The 22,046-nt window shown below is 34.0% G+C and overlaps 1 protein-coding gene across 1 annotated transcript in view; it reads left to right on the top strand.

The window, feature by feature from the left end:
- NEGR1 (neuronal growth regulator 1) overlaps positions 1-22,046 on the top strand; it is a 913,689-nt gene that overhangs the window by 341,285 nt on the left and 550,358 nt on the right. The gene's annotated exons all lie outside the window — the stretch shown is intronic.

Genomic DNA, 22,046 nt, shown 5'->3' with positions numbered 1-22,046 from the left:
TTCCAGGTAAGATAGGATCATATTTCTTTAAAAATTCAAGCTTACAGTTTTTCCTTCCCCACAAACGCCTATGGTGACATAAAATTTATATTCACCATTGTCTAGGAGCACCATAGAAGAAAACTATTGGTGCCTTCGGATAATGGTTGGGTTAAATTGCTCTATTTTCTTTCCCTGCCTGCTTACTCTGAGTAGGAACACCCAGCATGGACTTTTCCCACCATTATAATCCATTTATTTCAGAGTTGTGGCATTTATTTGAATTTTCCAAGTATAATATCAGTTCTCCATTCATTATTTTTTCATAAGTGCATCTTACTGTAATAATCCTCTGTTCTCTGTTCTCATGTTTTTGTCAGGACCTATTACATCAGTGAGGAAATCTTTGTTTCTTTCTAGGCCTTGAACATACTCAGAGCTCATTTAGGTTTTCTAAAACTGAAACAAATGCAGCTAATTATTCCTTGACCTGTATTAACAACCCAGCTGGTGGAGCCCAGATTTAGCCTACTGAATATAAAATTATAATAAAATAGACTTGCACCCTTCTTCCAAGTTGTGAGCATGTTAAATATTATGAAGAATTTTAAAAGTTGCTTATTTTTTTTATTTTTATATTTATTAAAAGCTGCTTATTGTCCTTTAGGCACGATCAACCAATTTTCTATGGTCTCAAACCGTATGTTGCTTTTTAACTCCTTTAATATCTGTTCCTATGCCACAGAGCAAGAAATCAGAGGGGAGAAGTTACCATCTGCATTGGCTGTCATCACCTGCAGGAATTTTTGACTTGCCTGCTGATGTGATTGAGGCATGGTTGATTTTCAGCACACTACAAATAATGCTTTTGTTTCTCTGAGAACTCAGTATGTGAATTCTTGTGTGCACTTTAACTCTTTAAAAGGCCATTTGATTATTTTTTATGAGTTAGTAATAAATTAGAAGTTTATCACTTGCAGAAACACTTGGAAACCCAAGTATAAGACATATTTTAAAACCTGCTTTTGAGGAATTTAGCAGACAGCAACTATCAGTAGATATATGAAAGGGAAAATATAGCTCAAATATATATGGGAGGCATAAACAGCCGTTTACTCAGTTCAGTTGAAGGAACACTAGGTCATATTCTATTTTTGTCATAGTATGTGAAATTTCAACACTTAATACCTTGTTTTGATCCTTGCACATATTAAAAGAAAATTGCTGAGTTGGACAAAGGACCTGTGTTAATTAGTTAATAGTTAAAACCTTAAACTGAATAAAGTTTGTCAGATTAACTAGTTGTCATTTGAAGAGGTAGCTGTGCTATAATGAAATAAGAGGTATCTAAATTTGATGAAGTGCTAAGAATCATGAAGTGTAGATATTTTTAAACTTAAGAAAAAATAACCCCAGAGATATATTTTTAAATTTTAAGCCTATAAATTATTTCAGGATTCTACAAATAGCAAATATTAGTTGAATGATGAGGGGAATTATTGAATGTTTGATGGCATAAATATTAGCATTCTACATCAATATTTTGCACATGGTTACTGAATTAATGAATGAATCAAGAGGTGTAATTATTCCTAGATTGGCCATTTTTATCACATGGCATACTACACAAGCCCAGAAAAACATTGATTCATTTATAACCTCTTACTCTCTAAATGTGCTAGATGAATATTTACTTTAATTATTATTATTATTGTTATTGTTATTATTATTATTATTATTACCAGGATCAAATGAAGCTGTTGTTTAAGGAAGGGAGAAAGAGTAACCTCTCAAACATTTTCCAGGTGATTGAGATCTGAGTTCAATATTCAGTTCCCAAATGTAACTTTCTAAATGCTAATTTATTATATTGGGTTATATTGGGAAGGTTAACATTTTCTTAATAAAAAATGAACCGTTACATTCTAACATAGGAAATGGTATGTAAAATGCCAAATTATAAGAAAGGATGGCTAGACAGACAACCTAGGTTTTCCTTAGCCCTTTTCAGTGAATAAATAAAGCACATCACCCTGATCCTTACAAACTTCCATTCAAAGCAGAGATCCTAGGTCCAGGATGTATAATCAGTCAGGAAAAGCTTAAGGAAAATCACACCCTTTAGAAGTTAAGAAAGAGACTCCAAAGCACTTTCCCAAAAGATATCTTTCAGAGAAAAATGTCTCTCCAAAGAAAAATGTTGGGGGTTGAGGCAGTTCTACAATTAAATTAGTTTTTGACACCCACATGGAAGATTTAGAATGCATATTGACAAAGACACTGCTTCACACAAATCCAGTATATTGTTCACATCACAGATTATGAAGAATTGCCTAAGTAGCCATCTGTGGAGGGTAACTTTGTCTAAACCCAGTATTGCATTTATAATACATTCAGCTGCAGGCAACAAAACCTCACTAAATCTAATTGAATCATACAGGCATACATTATCTTGCTTAAGATGGGCGATAGAGAAGTTCCTTGATATCCGCAGGGGATTTGTTCCCAGACTTCCCTGGGATAATAAAACCTGCTGGCCGTCAAGTTCCTTTAAAATGACATAGTAAAGTTGGGCCTCTGTCTGTGGGATCCAGAGATAGGGAGGGCTGACTGTACATGATTTTAGGTTTTGTTTAGTGGATCAATACTGTCATTTGATTTGGTTCAGAATTTCTATAGTTCCCTTTGCCCTGGCTTTATAGTCACGAGATGGCCACTCCTGCTTCTAGCATTAAATCTCAAGTCTTCCTATGGCAAAATTTAAAAACACAAAGGCAGTGATGGCCAGAACATTGGGAAATAATTCTGTGTGAGACCTTTGATAATTTTCTCAGGGAAGGAAATCATTTGTCTGAATAATTTCTCCACTGGGTCTGAATCTGGTTTTATTGGCCAGAACTTGGATTCAAGTTAAAGGGTACAAGCCCACTGCTAAACCAACAACTAGCAAAAGGAATAGAATCACCATGTTTGATTAAGACCAATTGTTGATCATCATCTAGGGCTAATGGATAGACAACTAATAGTGTCCACTGCATCCAGTATTTCCTCAGGGTGAACATGGGACCCTCTTTTACAAACTCTCAATCACGAAACACACTTTGGAGAATATTTTCTTTTGTTTTCATGTGATTATATGTAAAAGAAATAAGTAAATATTCTTTTTTTTTACTTTCTTCATATATAAAACAGTCTTTCAGTGATGTAGCTATCCATTACTTCATAACAAACCACCCCAAACATAATGATATAAAATAGTAACCATTTATTTTGCCCATAGTTTCTGTGGATCATGAATTCATGCAGGGAACAATGGGGTTGGCTTGTGTCTTCTCAGAAATGGCTGAGACCTCAGCTGGGAAGAATTGTATATCTGGGGGTGATTTGAATGACTGGAAACTGGAATTATCTGGAGGCCTCTTCATTCATATGTCTGGCACCTCTGTTGGTAGGGGTCAAAGGCTGGCCTCAGCTAGGACTGTTGAGCAGGTCATCTATACGTGGCCTTTTCCCAGTAACTGAATTCTGAGGAAAAAAAACCAAAAAACAAAAAAACAAAAAACATTCTAAGAAGAATAATCTGGAGAGTGAGCATTACAAAAAAAATGTTGAGTCCATATGGCTTTCTCTGACCTAGGCTTAGGTTTCTTGTTTCATCATTTCTACCACATTCTATTGGAAAGAATCTAATCACTAAGGCTAACCAAGATTTAAAGAGAAGGGAACTTTTAACTGCACAGTTTGATCAGGGAATGGCAAGGTCTTAATGCAGAAGAGCATAGGGCGTACAAGATATTGTTTCTGCCATCTTTAGAAAATACCATTAGCCACAAGTATAAGATGAAAGTGATGGGAATTGAGATGGAACTGGTAATGGCACTATGAATGATCTTAAAAATTTTCAGGTACAATCTTTGTATAACTTGAACTTTCAACTCAAGATATATTTTGAGGAGAGAAGGGAGCACTACCCCTCATAATGTTGATTTTCAATATTCTTCATGTAGAATAGAGTCAGATGTAATGTAGAACCATAATTCCTGAACAACATGGCTGTATAAATCACCAGAGAGATTCACAATATATTGTTTTTGGATCTCAATTCATATTTACTGCATCACAAATTCTGGTTATAAATTTCCACAAGTAATGTTTGTAATAAATCTATTATGGTTCAAAGAAGAAGTGATTCTAAATATGTTTAATCAATAGGATTATCTTTGGTAGCTTTTAAAAAATGAATATATATTCAATATAAACAATCATAAAATATATATAAAATATTCCCACCAACATAGGGATTGTGGGAGTATTAACTAACACAACATTTGAGAAGGTGATGTGGCAAAATGAAGGTGCACATAACCTTTGACCCAGCAATTCCACTTCTATGAATTTATGCTTTAGCTATATTTACATTCTTAGCACAAACATTTTTCATTGCAGCACTGGATTAGCAAAACATCTATTTACTGGGAGATAAGTAGCCAACTTCCACCTAAAAGACATGAAGGTTAACAGTGCTCTGCATTCCCTCTGTAAAACAGATTGAGTGCTTACGACGACTTCTCAGAGCAAGTAGGTTGCTTTCTCTTTAATACACCCCTCATTTTGGTTGATGAATAATCTAGGGCTTTTCCCGTAAATAGTTCCTGGATGACTCTTCAAGCACTTAAAAGAAGGAGGATATATCTACATGCATGCATTATGGAAAGATATCTTAGGTATATTGTAAAGGTAAGCAAGCAATTTATAGTATATTATGTATAGGATGATCTTATTTATGTTAACAAAAAATCTTAAATAAATATAAGTATAAAATATTCTTGTTTCTATACTTTCTGAAAAGAAATGTAAGAAATAGTTAACAATTTCTTGGAGGCGTGAAACTGGAGCTTTTAGAGCAGGAGTGACTATTTCTGTATGTTTTTTTCTTTTTTAATCATGGGCATTCATTTAAAAATATATTTTTTTATTTTTTATTTTTTTAAATTACTAGTATATTTTTTGTTGGTGGTGTTTAAAATGCTACAAAAGTGATTCTGATGCCCATCCAGGCTTGAGAACAACCGTCATTAATGTAATTCATTTTTTTTAGGTGAGAGTAAGAAAAATGAAAAATGTACTTAAAGAAAAATACTTGAAAAATTTAGAAGGAGCAGAGTAAAAGTCCAAGATTTTTTAACAGTGTATTCTTTGAGGAAAATCAATGGGAGACATTTTTTATTCTTCTAAATTATCATTTGTAAATGCAATAATGAGATATGCTTTAACATATAATTAACTAAGAGATAGGTGCATCTTAATTTCTAAAGGATTTTTAAGTATATTGAATAGAGCCAACTAGGGCAGATTTTCATTACAAAGTGATATCATTATACCAATGATTGCAGGCTAATTCCCCACTTATACAGTCTGACCACTGACCACGCCAGATCAAGAGAGTTTAATTTCCTTTGTAAATGTTCATTCCTGTTCATCTTACATGACAGCAAGAAAAACGGTAGTTTAATAAGGAAAGAAATCATTTTTAAAGGGAGAATATGTAAAAGCCAATGCTGTGGAATTTTGTCACAATAATTATACACTTCCCTTTACCATCATCCCCTGACATATCTGTGTAAAATCAAAAAGAAATCATGTTTTCTGATTTGCTTCCTATAACCTCTTAAGTGATGCCCACAATTTATTGACCTTTAGTGTTGACAAGTGCACACTGGACTTGTCTTCAGGAAATAGGTTGTAATAATAGATCCTTTTCCGTCTGTCTTCTCTGACATTTTGGCATTCATCGAGTTTTAAGATTATATTGGATTTTTTTTCATGAAAGCCTTACTTTATACTTGCCAACAGTTGAGTTTGTCTGTCATTTTCCTCCATTCCCAAGAAATTCTTAAGATGAGTAAGAATATTAATAAAAAATAGCGTGTTTAGATATTGCCCCCAAATTTAAGGTTATTTTATTAATTCTTATAAAAACTGCTGTCAGATTTATTAACCCAGTTTTACAAGTGAAAAAAATTGGAGCTCAGAGACATTAAGTGATTTTTTTTCCCAACTCACAGAACTAGTAAGTGGCAAAATGGGATTCAAGCCTAAATCTGTTTGACTCCAGATCTCTGCTCTTATACACCTTTTACTTATAAGGATATTATCTTTGCAAAGTTCTTTATAGTTTATCAAACAGTTTTATAAACATCTCATTCAGTCATACAACATGTCCAATAGGTTAAGTGACTAGAAATTATAAGTGGCAGTGCCAGGGGCTGGATCTCATATCTACTGACTCCAAAATCACTTCTCACAAGAATGCCTCTTATTTAAATCCTCTTGACATTTTACACAGTGGACAAAATTAATGTTGTCTATAAATGTAGAATTTCACTTTGGAACTCTGCTTTCAAGCCAGGCACAAATAGTGTTCAATAAAACATGTATCAGAGTTGATTCAAGCCTTCTACCTCAAGAGATAGGAAGAGGATATTCTTGATTTAGAATCAGACACAAACTTTGGAGATGAAAGTGCAAAATAATAAGCACTTACTGGATTTGAGCATAATCTTCTGCTCACTCATAACTAAAGTTCAGTTCAAATTGATGGACTTCATGAGGATCTTAGTCTGTTTGGACTGCTATAACAAAAATACCATAGATTGGGTTGTTTACAAAAATAAAAAAATTCATTACTCACAGTGGTGGAGATTGGGAAATCCAAGATCAAGGTGCTGCCAGATTTGGTGTCAGATGAGGTTCTGCTTGCTGGTTCCTAGACAACCATCTTTTTGTTGTGTCCTCCCAAGGCAGAAGGGGTGAGTCAGCTCTCTGGGGCCTCTTTTATCAGGACTCTAATCCCACCTCCCAAAGCCCCTACCTTCTAATACTTTCACATCGGGATGAGATTTCAACATATGAATTTGGGGAAAACATAAACTTTCAGTGTATAGCAATAAGTGAATGGTGCTTCTCAGTGAGCCTAAAATATTGCCAAGAAATTGCTTAGGCACTGTGAGAATATGATGAAATCCTCCTCTGTGCATGTTTGATAAAAGTATGATATATGAGCATTATCATAATTTGTTTATGCAAAAGTTGAGTCATCAAATTATACAAGCCATGGAGTTAATATTATGCTAAATGATACCTGAAGAAAATGAGCATGATTTTATTTTGTATTCTGGCATTCAAGGAATCTTGTCTTAATTTTTTTTTTTTTTGCATTTCTACAAAATATATAGTACATTTTAATAAAAGGTAATTTTCTAAGAACTGTTTCCAGACTGAGTTGAACTTACTACTATGACCTCGGCAATAAAATTAACCAAAGTTAGATTCCTGTGTATTTCTAAGTCTGGAAAAAGTAGGCCTTAATGATAGAACAAATGTTTAGCCCAGCAAATTAACTCTGAGCCTCCTAATGAGCCAGTAATATTCATGGGAATGCTGGACAGAATTTAGGTTGGAGACAAGAAATAAAAACCTAATAACAGTAAAATAATTAATTTGAGAATCTGTTCTGGCCATTAAAAATTCAACTTTAATAAGAAATAAAGGAAACTTACATTTCCATTTTATGCTATGATAATTTTCTAGACAGTGTAAAACCCTTGTAAAATTATATGTAGCTGCCTTTTATCCAATATGAATTTGTGTGGCAATAAACATTTAAAGATGATCAACTTTATTAACAAATGTCTTCTTGTAACTTTGATCATAGAATATAAAACAAAGCACAAAGAAACTAGTAACTTTTTTTATAGTAGGACAATTAGAAGAACGTTTTTATTCAAGAACCAACTACAAAAGTAGTTTCATAGGCAAGCCCCAGTGTCTTTTACAAAGGAGGTAGGCAGTAAATGTCACTGAGTTAATTTGATTGAGAGAGATGTGTGAGATTTCAACATTTATATAAACCTAGAAAATACTCTATAGATTATTTTTTAATATTTTAAGTCAATCTTGTTTACCTCAAAGGGTACCAAACACTAATGCTAATGCCATCTGTTGGTGCCTTTCAGAATGAGTACATATTTACCTTAGAGCCTACCTATGAAAGCTCTTAATTTGAGATTTGGGGCATCAAGAAATGTTTATGTGAATGTACCTTGATGTCATTTCTATGATGTGTGATTTTTGACATAGCTGGTAAAGAAAATATATAGTGTAATCTGAAATGAATTTTCATCTCTTGATAATACCTTGTTTGGGGTTCTTATTTGTTTACGCAAATTGTCAGTGGAACCTACTGGAAAAAAAAATGTTTTCCTATGTGTAAAGGTTTTCATTTCACAAAGTATCTGTCAAAAGTAATGTCTTAGATAACTTAATGAGCTCTTGTCATGAAAAGAATTAAAATAAGAATTAGAAAGAAAACATTAGATATGAAGAAATAGGTATGAACTTTAGAAACTTTGTGCCAACCTGAAAAATAAATCATTGGCAAGTAAACCATTAGGAAGTATGTATGTTAGGAAGAGGATGACAAAATTAAATATTCAATTAAGTTTGTTTAGACCAAAAATAGATTAGTCTCCAGAGACACAGAAAACTGTATCTAGCATGCCCATATGTAACATTGTATTTAAAATACTTTGCCATACATGTTTATAAAATAACTTACCTAACACATATCTTTAAACATTAAGGGACATTGTGGAAAAAAGATATGTTGGGAAGGGGAGATGTTTTGAAAGTTTAGATTGATCAAAGTTTGAAATTTATTTTGGTGTGGACCAGGAAAAAAAAAAAAAAAGTATTGTTCAACGTGGTGAATAGTGGTACCAGTTTGCAAAATAGTGAAAATAAGAAGAGATATAGGATTTGGAATAATGATTAGTTCAGTTTTTTAAAATATTCTGTTGGAGATGTGGATGCTTGGCTCCAAAGTTCTGGAATTCAAGGGAGAGATGTTGGCTACATGTGTAGATTTGGGAATCATCATGTTATAAAACTGAATACAGAAGAATGCAAGTACATTAGATCACTCAGAGGAGGAAAATCAGTGGTCGTTTGTCCTTTGCATTAACATAATGAATGAGATTTTAATGATATAAACAAAAAACATACTGAAATAGTATCAATAAAGGATTAATTTAATCTGTCTGGGAGGAGTTAAGGAAAATTTCATATAGATGGTAACATTATGACCAAAAGGCTTGTTCCTAAAAGATTAATTACATCTTGTAGTGCTAGCATAGGACTAAAGGGAGATAAATATTATGTGCGTTGATGCCCCTGAAATTTCTGAGACTAAGTACTCTACTCATCAAAATTTTGAAAATGATAAATCGGTGTTATATTCAGAGTCAGTCTTGGGAGCAATGTAATTCCCTGGTCTGTGAGAAAGTCTCCTTTTAGTTGTTCCTTTATCTCCATTATTTCATAGCTTTTTTTCTGGATTTGTTTATGGAGAGACAAAAGTTTCTTCATTTTCCAGTTAAAAGTTATATGTGAAAATGTCTGATTAAGTTAATATACAGATGTGAATAAATATACATTTTGAAATCCATTCTCTTCCACTTTGGGGAAAGAGGTTAGAAAATTAGAATGTAGGTGCTAAGGGAAGGGATGTCCCTAAGTAGGAAAATAGTAGAAAGAGAAGGCTAGAGGCATCAAATTTCATCTCACATTTTTGTCATGAAAATGCTACATTTATACTCAGAAGATGTGGGCAAATAGAAAATGTTAAAAAGGTCCTTCATGACCTATACTAATTGCATGCAGTTTAGTGAAAACCTTATTCATTTGGGATGATAAGAAAGGAGAACTTGAAAGAGGGAATTTATAATGGACATTAAAGGACGGATGAAGTTCTAAAATGCGGTAATAAAATGAGGATATTTTAGACAAATTTATCATTAACAGCTCAGTTTAATAAAATTATTTGTGAAAAGGGAAGAAAAAACAAGTTGCCTGTTACAGAGCAGTCATATTGGAATGTTATAGATGAAATGCCTGGAAAGTAGATAGAGGTCACGTTATAAAATATCTTTAATTCCATAATAATGCTTTTTGGACTTGATTCTAAGGACAACGAAGAGTTATTTGATGATATTAAGCAGAAAATTACATAATCAAAGTAGAATTCGAGAATAATTAATCAAATAAAAGTTCCTAGAATGGTGGTAAGGTAGTAAGGTTACTCTGTAAGTTCTCTGATGGCAAGGGGCCTTATTGATTTGCCAGCAATAAGTTTTTATTCATATGGACATTTGGTCTATGTTAAACAATTTTACAGTACCAATGAGGTGGGTAGATGTGTTGAATTGGTTCCAAAACCCAACTGACACTTAAATATAGTTATTGTTTGATTATTGAGAAATATTTTGGTCACATAAAAGACACTGTTTTACAAAGAGCTTAATTAGAATATGCTTTATTCCTCCAACTGAAAAAAATATAAGCATTCTCCTGCTATACATCTTCAACAGTTTTATTTTCACTGATCATGAATCACTGTATTGATTGGTATTTATTGACAAAAATACCAATTTTATATATATTTGTTTCAGTTCATTTTTATATAGTGTGAAATTCTCCACCCAGAATTGGTTTCATGTAATTTTAGTGCTTATAAAACTAGATTTTAGAGACTTGGAGTACCCAAGTAGAGCAAATACCTGATGGTATCATGCTTACCCTTGAATTTAATACTAGTGCTATGGCTACTGGCATTTAGTTTTCTGCACTTTGGACTAAGCCTCTAAATGAGCCAGAGTGGACAAAGCAAAACTCACTGAAGTATGCACTAGGATATGGGCATGACTTTCAGTTTGGCATCCTTTGTGCCCTCTGTGGAACATTAATTCTGTAAGATTAATTTTGAACACCATATTCAGAGATGAATCATTTTGGGAATACCTATGTATTACCTCTATGGCAGAGTTCTCATGGACATTAATATACTAAATGCTCTGAGAGTTTCTGCAGTAAGGAAACCTGATTATTTTAATTAATTTTTATGCTCACAGAACTACATTTTGAATAGATTTTTTTTTTAACATCCCAAGGAAATAGGTCCATGCAACCCATTTTGGAAAATGCTGATTTTACTTCATAGATAAGGCAAACTAGATATTCAGAGACTAAATCCTGATTAACAGTTAGTTGGTAGCAAAATGAAAACTACAGTCCAGTTCTTCAGATTTTATTTTCAAGCCCTTTTTACTAGGCTGTGTTACTATGAATCTCTGCAGTTAGAATTTAGACCAAGTGAACTTACATGACCATTAAGATGAACAGAAGGTAACATAGGAATATTTCCTACTGATGTGACTGACGTGTATTGACAGAGAATTTCACAAACATTTTATGGCTTTTAAAGTATCAGCATTAAAAACATTGTTATTTGTTTCTCACATTGACTTTAGTAATAAATTTTTACTAATCAAGTTACTTATTTCTTATTATTGTTATGATATATAGAAAGAGTTCTTCACCTACCCCAGAGTACCTGCAGCTTTATCAATAAATATACTTAAAGGAGGAAATTGAAAGGTGAGAATTTAATTTTGTAAGAGGATGCTACTTCACCATTATTTCTTTAGGTTTATTTTTTTTTTGTTGTTTTTTTTGCGATACACAGGCCTCTCACTGTTGTGGCCTCTCCCGTTGCGGGGCACAGGCTCCGGACGCACAGGCCCAGTGGCCATGGCTCACGGGCCCAGCCGCTCTGTGGCATGTGGGATCTTCCCGGACCGGGGCACGAACCCGTGTCCCCTGAATCGGCAGGCGGACTCTCAACCACTGCGCCACCAGGGAAGCCCGATGATGTGTTTTTAATACACTTTAATAAACTTTGATGTGATATATAAGTAATACTTGTCATTAATAATTATGCTGAAGGAAGACTTATTCAATTAGTAATCTGTCCAATAATTGTTGAGCACTTGGTAGATGTCAGACACTGTGCTAGGCTCTATTAATATATTGACAGCAAGAAAACTCTTGTCCTCAAGGAGTTGGCAATCAAGTTTACATGTTGAAGCTGTATTTAGTATTGAAATAAATCAGAAAAAAAAATCAACTTGTTGACATATTATTTGGTAACCCAAACTACTCCATATTAGCTCTGCCTTCTTAAAATATTTACCTATATTCTTTTTTTTTTTTTTTTCTTTTTGCGGTATGCGGGCCTCTCACTGTTGTGGCCTCCCCCGTTGCGGAGCACAGGCTCCGGATGCGCAGGCCCAGCGGCCATGGCTCACGGGCCCAGCCGCTCCGCGGCATATGGGATCCTCCCAGACCGGGGCACGAACCCGTATCCCCTGCATCGGCAGGCGGACTCTCAACCACTTGCGCCACCAGGGAGGCCCCCTATATTCTTAAGATATAGTTGGTTTACTGGTAAACTCAAGTGAAAAGAAATTGAGTTTATCCACTTTAATGCTGTCTTCAGCACATCTTCATTATTAAAACAGAGCAAATATCCTTATAGACAGATGTGAACATAAACCTCCACACAGAACTATGATTTGTTTATAAGCCCTTTCTTTCCTTGGCAACAGCATAGTTAACTGAACTGAAGCTGAAATTTCTGCAGAAGTTTCAAGCTCTCAACCACAGAAAAACAAAAGGGACTCACATGAAAGATGTGTATCATGATCTGTGCCATTGCTGACCTACAGCTCAGGTTTGGATAGTTTAACAAACATTACTCTCATAACTTCCAGTTCTAAACTGTTTTGGGAAAAGTCAATGCAGATGTATAAATCAGGAAACTAATAAACTTTCTTCATTTAATGCTAAAGCAGAAAACTGATCTGGAGCAACTCACAAATGGCTGATACTGCTTCTTTTGGGAGAGTAAAGACTTGGTCTCTATTCATGGTCCCTGGAGTAACAACAAGTGAACAAACAAGCAATTTGGAAGGTTATGTAAGATTCAGGTGTATAAGTGAATACAGCCTTTCGCAGTTTCTTCTTTTGTTCTGTAGGGAGGCCTGCTTAACCTTTGGTGGTCAAGGCTGCCTTCAAGGAATTTGCAATCTGTTGTGTCAGATGATTCCAGAGCCCTGAGTTCACTGCCATTTATATCTGTAGGCTAGGAAAGGAACAATATTAATATTCAAGAATTTATCCGCTACTATATAAGGGAATTACTTTCAGTACAATATATTTTTTCCTCTTCTGTTACTGTGCTCTTGGGCCCAGGCAAGATCTGACCATAGCCTAACAAAAAAAAAAATTTTTTTTTAATTTCCTGCTCTCATTTAGACATTTTTCTGTAACATACTAGGATAAGAAAGGGTGCTCAGTGACATATGGGTAAATTGAGAGATACTTTAGAAAATTAGAGTTTTGTAATAGTCTGGAGAGTATGGTAGAAAGAGCAAGGAATTTGGATTCAGTTGGACCTTCAATTCAAATCCCTACTGTTACTATTTCTAGTTTGTAACTTAAGACTATTAATTTCCTTAAGACTCATCTTATTCTTCTGTAAAATATAGCAACAGCAGCAACTTTATAAAGTACTTTTGAATGTATGATTAGTGTTTAGAATATCACAAATGATGAAAAGATTGTAATCTTTATTTGATCATTTACTATCTATGATTGACAACTACAAGATTGCAATACTTTTTATTAGGATCGTATTATTGCACTGTGTATTTTCAGCAATGTTCTTATATGGATTTTTTGTTTTTAATATCTTTGTTCTTCCAATTTCCTTTTTGGAAGTAAGAAAAGCATAGGTCGTTGAAAATGATGACTATTCCAGCACTTTCCTCATCTTCAATTTAGTGTTCATTAATTTTGAGGTTATTATCTATGTGAATTATCCCAGTAATTGCTTAGGTCAGTGAGATTTTTTAAATCTTCCATTTTATTTAGGCTTATATCCAACCAACTTTAAAATAACCTCATTCAATTTTTCAAAGCCTAAATTTATGAACTGTAGTGCATGGTGTCTCAGGAAGATAGAGAATTTGGATTCATGATAATCAGTATACAGTAAATCAATTTATGTGAAAGCCCTTTTTCTTAAAGAAAGTAATTTCTTCTTTCCTTGGTTTGTCTTTGTTCTCCAAATATACCCAGTACAGCTGGCTATAAAATAACCATTTTTGATTTCAACAAGCAAGAAGCAGGGAGGAATATAAAAGTTTAAGGGTTAAAAATACCCCTCCACAATACTAATTGAAAATGTAATTATGAGGAGGAAATAAACAATCTAAGTATTTTTATTTTTTAAGGTGCTGAATGAGTAAGAAACAGTGTCGTAATTTGGTCCTACACCCATACATTTAAAATTATCCAAATAAGTTAAATAAGATGGAAATAAAGGATCCAGTAATTATATTACTTTAAGGAGAGACATATTGATTAGATGCTAAAGAAACTTGAATGTAAAAATGTTAGTTGACTGAAGGCAGACTTTGAATAAAATTTTTAAAATAAAATTGTTGGCAATTAAATGATGCTTGCTAGCTCAACAATGACCAAATAGGGAGTTTGTGTTTTACAGTTTCAAAGGCTTGAGGATGCATAAGATCAACTATTTGGTCAGTTTTATCTCTAATTAAAGCCTACTGTATATAAGTAGTAAAGGATGAATATTTAGAGACATTAAAATGCAGTGAGATTGAAAAGGAGGAAGATTCGGAAAGCTATTAGAAGTTCCCATTTTACATAAATCTAGTTCTTATAAAAAGAATATGATTGAACACTGCTGAAACTATAGATTATTGTTTATCCTCCTCTCCAATAAAACCTCTTAAAAGACTTACATCCTTACATCATCACTACTCTACTGAAACTGCTCTCAGTAATGTCACTGAGAAATGATCTTCAAGGTAATGATGTATTTATCAATTCCTCTTTGACTTCATAGTGTTAGACAATAAAGAACATTCATGTTCAAATATGTTTTTTCCTACTATTCTCAATACCGAAATATGCAAGATCTCTTAAGTTTCTGTCCTTTAATCTCCTCTTTATTCATATAAGTCCCATAGCATTATCAAACCCACATAAATTATTAAAAAATTCCAAATATGTCTTTTTCCTAATGACTGCATTTATAATCATTTATTGACCATCTCCTCTTGGCAATTCCATCAGTGCCTCAAATGCAATATGTTAAAAGAAAGTAATTATTATCTCTGCCCTTAAGCCAAGTCATTTTTCTAATTTCCCTAGACTTAAATAGTACTTGTATTTTTTGAGATATCTAAGTGCAAACAATTAAAAACAATGTCATCTGTTTGGTCTTGCTTTTTTACTAGATCCCTCATCTCTTTCAAGACTAAAAATTCCACCTTGACTATGACTCTCTCAACTATTTTTTCCTTTAAGTTTTCTTTGTTGACAAGCCAATCAAGTCAAGGCTAAGATCATAGCTTCTAACTAAATATTCTGCCTATTTTAAGAATCCTCATTTCAATTCAGACTACACAAGGAGGATTTATGCTTTCCTTCTTTTATCCTCTATTTGGACTTTTTACCTATGCGCATTATGCTACCTATCACAGTATATCATTTTGTTCTATTTACCCCTGTGTCTCCTTACTATTCTGAGAATTTCTGGAATTTCTGGGACCATATATTTCCAACTCAGTATCCCTAGCCAATAGGGCAGTGCTGAAAACAAGTAGGGAGCTTAATAGCTTCTTGTGGAAAATAATGCCTGGATGAATGAAAGGAACTTTTAAAGTACTGTTGTTTTCTGATTCTACTGCCTTGGGGAAATTATTAATACCTCTGGAGCCTCTTTTTTCATTATATAAAAGGAATAATAACATATTTCAGACAGTTATTATGAAAATTATATTACACAGTATATATGAAATCACTTAGCTTACTATCCAGTTCATAGGGTATGCTAAAAAAAAAAAAAAAAAGCCCTCCTCCCTAACTCCTTCAAAAATATCTCTTATCTACTCTAAAACGTCTTTATTGCCTACTGAAATTGTTCCAAAATTCACAGGTCAGCATCTGAAATCATTTATCATTCACCTCCAGATGAATTTTGGAACCGTATTCCCCACTTCTCTCCTACACTCCTATTTAATCATATCAGATTGCATGCTACACTACAACATCATTCCATATTCTGTATCTCTTTACCTGTGCTTCTCTTCTTCTCTCTTGCTGTGAACTGTTCTGTTGACAGCTCTTATTCATCCCCCTATCTAACTCTCTAAATAATTCCTGTCTATAAAGAGCCGTCTCACATCTCTGTTTCTCTAGGTAGTTTTCCTAATTCTTCTACTGTGGTGAGTTATGATTGCTACTTTCTTGAAGTTCTATAAACCATTAAGTAGCTTATAACACTTCTATCACATCTGTCATGGTGTAAATATTTTGCATATCCTCCATTGTTGATTGTAAGCTTATCTAAAACAAGGAAATAGTTTTTGTCTTTTAATTTATTGAGGGAATTGAAATGGGAATTGACTCAGACTCTATCTCAAAATAAAAATCTTGAATTCATTTTGAAGTTTGGTTATTTCTCAGTAAGATTAGACAGGTATGTCTCAGTTTCACCTTGTTTTTTGTTTAAATACAAAGTGGAATTTAATTAGTTTTAATATTAGTGATTTGCCTGCTATAGCTGCCTGTCCATTAATAGCTGATTTGAATGACAAACTTATTTCACAAGGGTCACTGAGCATCTGTTAGATAATGATGACTTTCAGCCATTGCTAAAGATGAAAGACAAATGTTCCTCATTATTTATAAGACAATTTGGAGTTTGGCAAAAATAAAACGTATACTTTGCCAGAAATGGTTTCCTTTAATTATTGCACTGGTGTGTGCTTCAAAGGAAATTTAATCCATTCACTTGCTTGTAACTCGGTAAAATGTCACTTTAAAATCTATTAGCTCTCCATAAAGTCCTATATTTATTTTATAACCCATCTTTTTTTTTCTTTTGTACTAAGTACATAAAAAATAATGTGAGCCATTAAAGAATTGTGCAGTGTTGATTTGAAATCCCGGAAACATACACATGATAAACTAGTACTTTAGAGAAAACAAAAAGAAAGATATGATAGCTTCTTTCAAAGGCTAATAATTAGAAAGTCCGATTAGAGAGAGAGAGAGAAAAAAGATGCATGTGTGTATATAGTATGACATCCATGAAGTCCTTTTGAATAAGAACTGAGTCATGAACTAAGGAGCTCAGTAGACAAGCAAGGCAGGAAACAACAGTCCTGTGTGTTCAGTATTGATTTCAAAGACAACTGTGAAATGTTAGTAACAGAAGAAAAGCTGAAGAAAGTGTGGCTATATTTCTAACATGATTTTTACAAGGCAGTTTGTGCTTAACTAACTTGCTGGGATGCTTGAAAATAATGCATTGTGAAAGATAAGAAAAGTGGATATTGTACACTTCGATTTTCATAAAAGATTTTGACAGCTTTATGTGGGAGATTAATGGCTAAGGTAGAGAATTGTAGAGTAAATGCTAAGGAGTTTCTTACATAGGAAACCATTTCAAGAATAAAACAGCGTCTTCGAGGGTGAAAATATTTCAAGTAAAAAACGAATTTCAAATGTAGCAACACTGGGACTTCCCTGGTGGTCCAGTGGTTAAGAATCCACCTTCCAATGCAGGAGATGTGGGTTCGATCCCTGGTCAGAGAACTAAGATCCCACATGCCAGGGCAACTAACCCTATGCACTCTAGAGCCCATGCACCACAACTAGAGAGCCCGGGCACTGCAACTACTGAGCCCGCCTGCCACAATGAAAGATCCCGCATACCACAACTAAGACCTGACACAGCCAAATAAATAAATACATATTTTTTTAAAATATAGCAATCCTTAAAATTACTGGGAGCACTGCACTTTAAATTTCTAATTTAAAAAGCACTCAATTTCCATTCTTCTTTTCTGTCTCTAATTCATTATGACCACATGTTTATCATGTTTAATTACATTCCACAAATATGTAATATGCTAACTAGAAGCTATACTAAAAGCAATTGCTAGTGTGTTCAGCAAGAAAATGCAGATACATTTAAGGACAGTGGGTGAAAATTTTATCTTTTGCTGAGAAATGAAAGAATTACTGTAGGAGGAACCTAAAGTTGGAAGTCCAAAGTAAATGACATAAACAATGATAATATTTAGCCAAGAACATGTTTGTAGATCATCAAATAAAAATTTAAAAACCTATCTTTGTATGTGTAAGGATAACAATTAAAAATATTATATTGCTCCAATCAAATTAAGACCAAATAAGTAAGTTTCTCATGTTTAACAAAATATTTGTTCATTTATTGAGTTTTCTTTATGCCTCCTCCTTACTCACTATTTATCTACTTAACCCAGCCCTTGAGCTTTTTTCACATGTTCCAGAAATTTAGGAAAGAAAATACCATGATGTGAGTGGTTTCCATTTGTTTTTTCTGAGATAAATAGGAGTTTGTTCTACTTTCAGTGCATCAGACCTAGAATTTGGCCTATGTAATTTTTATAGTTAAATGAACAGCAGGTAAAAACAAACTCTGTAGATGGTGGGCATTCTTGTTTGTTCTAAATGATATATTCCATTTTGGAACCATAGAGGAAATCCAGAGATTCATGTGTATGTTTTAATTTAGAATAATGAGGAACAAAAGCTCTAAAATACAGTGGGAGTAGGGTGAATGCCAGTGTTACCTCTTCTACTAAACCTGCTCTGACTTAGTCCCACCCTTTTCTGTGTCCAGAAGGATTCAATTTCTTCCCTTTTATAAAACATTTGTACAGTATCTTATTTCAAGTCCCCATATTATTCAAAATACATTTTTTTTAAAGCACCAATATGTAACAGACATTGTGCTCATTACTGGTCATCATAGTGAATAAGTCAACCAGGGTCCTTTACAGTTTAGCAGGGGTGATACCATTAAGCAAAGAATTTTGCAGTGCAGGGTAATAAAGCAATGTAGTTAACATGCTGGGGGAAATGCAAGCTTTAGGAAAGGTACATTAAAGTTGTCTAGGGGCTTGGAGCAGAGATGTCACAGAGGGCTTTCCAAATAAATGACATCTAAGGTGAGGTATTTAGGTCTTGTCACCTGGAACATTTCAGTTAATCTTCACAAAATAGCTTCTTCAAGTACATATTACTATCCTCATTTTAAAGAATCAAATGTGAAGGCTTAGAAAAATTAAGTGGTGCCCAAATTCCTAGGGCTAGTTAGTGTCAGTAAGAATTGTGATTCAACTCCATGTTGTTCTGAATTCAAGGTAAAACTATCTTGGAGAAACTATATCAGTATGTTTCCCAGATTTCAATTCATCTGTTTTTAGAGAACATTATAGTGACGGTTTTCTTTTTTACTCTTCAGGTTTGCTTTTTATAGTGACTCAAGGAAGTAGTGACAAATATCACAGAATTCTGACCTTGGGAAATGATTCAGTCATGGAGATAGGAAAATATGCAGCAGTCTAGTAAGGAGAGATCCAGTCAGAAAGTCATGGCTGAAATTTCAGCTTTTCCTAAATCACAGTGGAATTTTATGTCCTTTGGAGGCATTTGCTTTCCTGAGTCAGCCAGGCACTGAGATATGACAGGTCCAGCTGTCCACTAGATGCTACTACTGGATGGATCCTCTAGCAAGAGAAGCATTAATATTTAGAGAGATTCTGGTACTTTCTGTAAGAAAGAGCTCAGATGAAATTAATATAAATTATATGTTGGTTACATATTCAGATTTTGCCATTGTTTGCTATTCTTGTAATTATAAGTATTCATTTTTACTTCTTGTGCATTTTTACACTGAATGTGTCTCTCCTCCCTTCTTGCACAACACACACACACAACTCTTGAAGCACACACATACCTCTTGAAGCAACAAAGGTTTAACAATAATGAATGAATTGATCACAAAGAAAAGTATATTTTAGATTTCTGAAAAAGAAAAGAAACCCAAAAGACTACCAACACATATATTTAAAATACACAGGTATTAGCTAAAAATTTTCAAGTGTATTTTAATATTGAGAAAACAAAAAAAGAATAAATAAGCTCTGGACTTTTAGCAAAATTAAGATATTATTATCAGCAGTTTTAAAAGACTAGCTAAATATTTTTAATTTACTGATGAATAGATGATTATCATGCAGCCTGGCTCAGATTTCCAGCAACATTAACATACACTTTAAACATACACTTGAAATAGAAGGAATTCAGACTTTTTAAGCAATTATTCAACAAGCCCATGTTGTTCATGAAGAATGTCTTTGGGGCAGTACAGGCAATCTGAAAACTAATATTCTAATAATTCTCACATAGATTCAGTTGTCTATATTCCCTACCCCTAGGTAGATAGAAGCTGAAGGTTGAAAAGGAGAAAAAATAGAGGTGAATAATGCTGATAGCTTTAAATAAGGAGTTAAGTAGCTTAACAGTAGAAAAAGATACAAAATACTGCATTTCAGGTATCAAAAATTTTCCAAATGTGGTATAAATGCCCTAATGATATATGATGACTTTCAAAGGCCTGTGCAGGAACAGATAATTTTTTTTAAATTTCTTGACTTAAATTTTCATATGTTTTATTTCCTAAAATTGACCTGCCTGAGAGTGTAGGTCTGTGGTTGAATTGCTTCCAGTTCTTACCTCTTACTTTTGCACTCATCTTTCACTAAATCTCTCAAACATACAGAATCATATAATGGAGCATAGTCCAAAGTGTAAAACCCACAGGAAATGAAACAAAGAGAGTATATAAAATGTTGGTGTTCTCTAGGCCCATCCAAGTTGCTGCAAATGGCATTATTTCATTCTTTTTTATGGCTGAGTAATATTCCATTGTATATATGCATGTACCACTTCTCTACCCATTCCACTGTCAATGGACATTTAGGTTGCTTCCATGTCTTGGTAAATAATTGTAAATAATGCTGAAGTGAACATTGGGGTGCATGTATCTTTTCGGATTAGAGTTTTCTCTAGATATATGCCCAGGAGAGGGATTGCTGGATGATTAGGTAACTCTGTTTTTTGTTTTATGAGGAACCTCCATACTGTTCTCCATAGTGGATGCACCGACTTACATTCCCACAGTGTAGGAGGGTTCCACGTGGATATTAATTGTAAGGCCACCCTTAACCCAGAAATATCCTAGCTCTAGGAACCATTCACTCTCTCCTTGGCCATAAGATATCTCATTGTCCTTGGAACAAAATGCAAATTCTTTTTTTTTTTTTCTTTTGCGGTACACAGGCCTCTCACTTCTGTGGCCTCTCCTGCTGCAGAGCACAGGCTCCAGACGCGTAGGCTCAGTGGCCATGGCTCATGTGCCCAGCCGCTCTGTGGCATGTAGGATCTTCCCGGACGGGGGCACGAACCCGTGTCCCCTGCATTGGCAGGTGGACTCTCAACCACTGCACCACCAGGGAAGCCCGCAAATTCTTATATAATGGTCCATAAAGCCTTACATGATCTGATCCCTGAATTTTTTTTTTATCTTGAGAGAGAAGAATAGAGCTAGAAGAATCAGACTCCCTGACTTCAGACACCACTACAAAGCTAAAGTAATCAAAACAGTATGGTACTGGCACAAAGCCAGACTTACATATTAATGGAGTAGGATAGAAAGTACAGAGATAAACTCACACACTTATGGTCAATTAATCTACAACAAAGGAGGCAAGAATATACAATAGAGGAAAGACAGTCTCTTCAATAAGTGGTGCTGGGAAAACTGGAAAGCTATGTCTGAAAGAATGAAATTAGAAGTTTCTCTAACACCATACACAAAAAATAAAATTGAAATATATTAAAGACCTAAATGTAAGACTGGATACTATAAAACTCTTAGAGGAAAACATAGGCAGAACACTCTTTGACATAAATCTTAGCAATATCTTTTTGGATACACCTCCTAGAGTAATGAAAATAAAAACAAAAATAAACAAATGGGACCTAATGAAACTTAAAAGCTTCTGCACAGCAAAGGAAACCATAAACAAAATGAAAAGACAACCTACAGATTGGGAGAATATATTTGCAAGTGATGCAACTGACAATGGATTAATCTCCAAAATATACAAATGGCTCATGCAGCTCAATATCAAAAAACAACCCAAACAAAAAATGGGCAGAAAACCTAAATAGACATTTCT

The sequence above is a fragment of the Mesoplodon mirus genome (assembly GCF_964341445.2).
Source record: "Mesoplodon mirus genome assembly, chromosome: 3".
Classification (NCBI taxonomy): Eukaryota; Metazoa; Chordata; class Mammalia; order Artiodactyla; family Ziphiidae; genus Mesoplodon; species Mesoplodon mirus.
The sequence above is the reverse complement of the archived record's forward strand: the minus strand, read 5'-3'. Positions and strand labels throughout refer to the sequence as shown.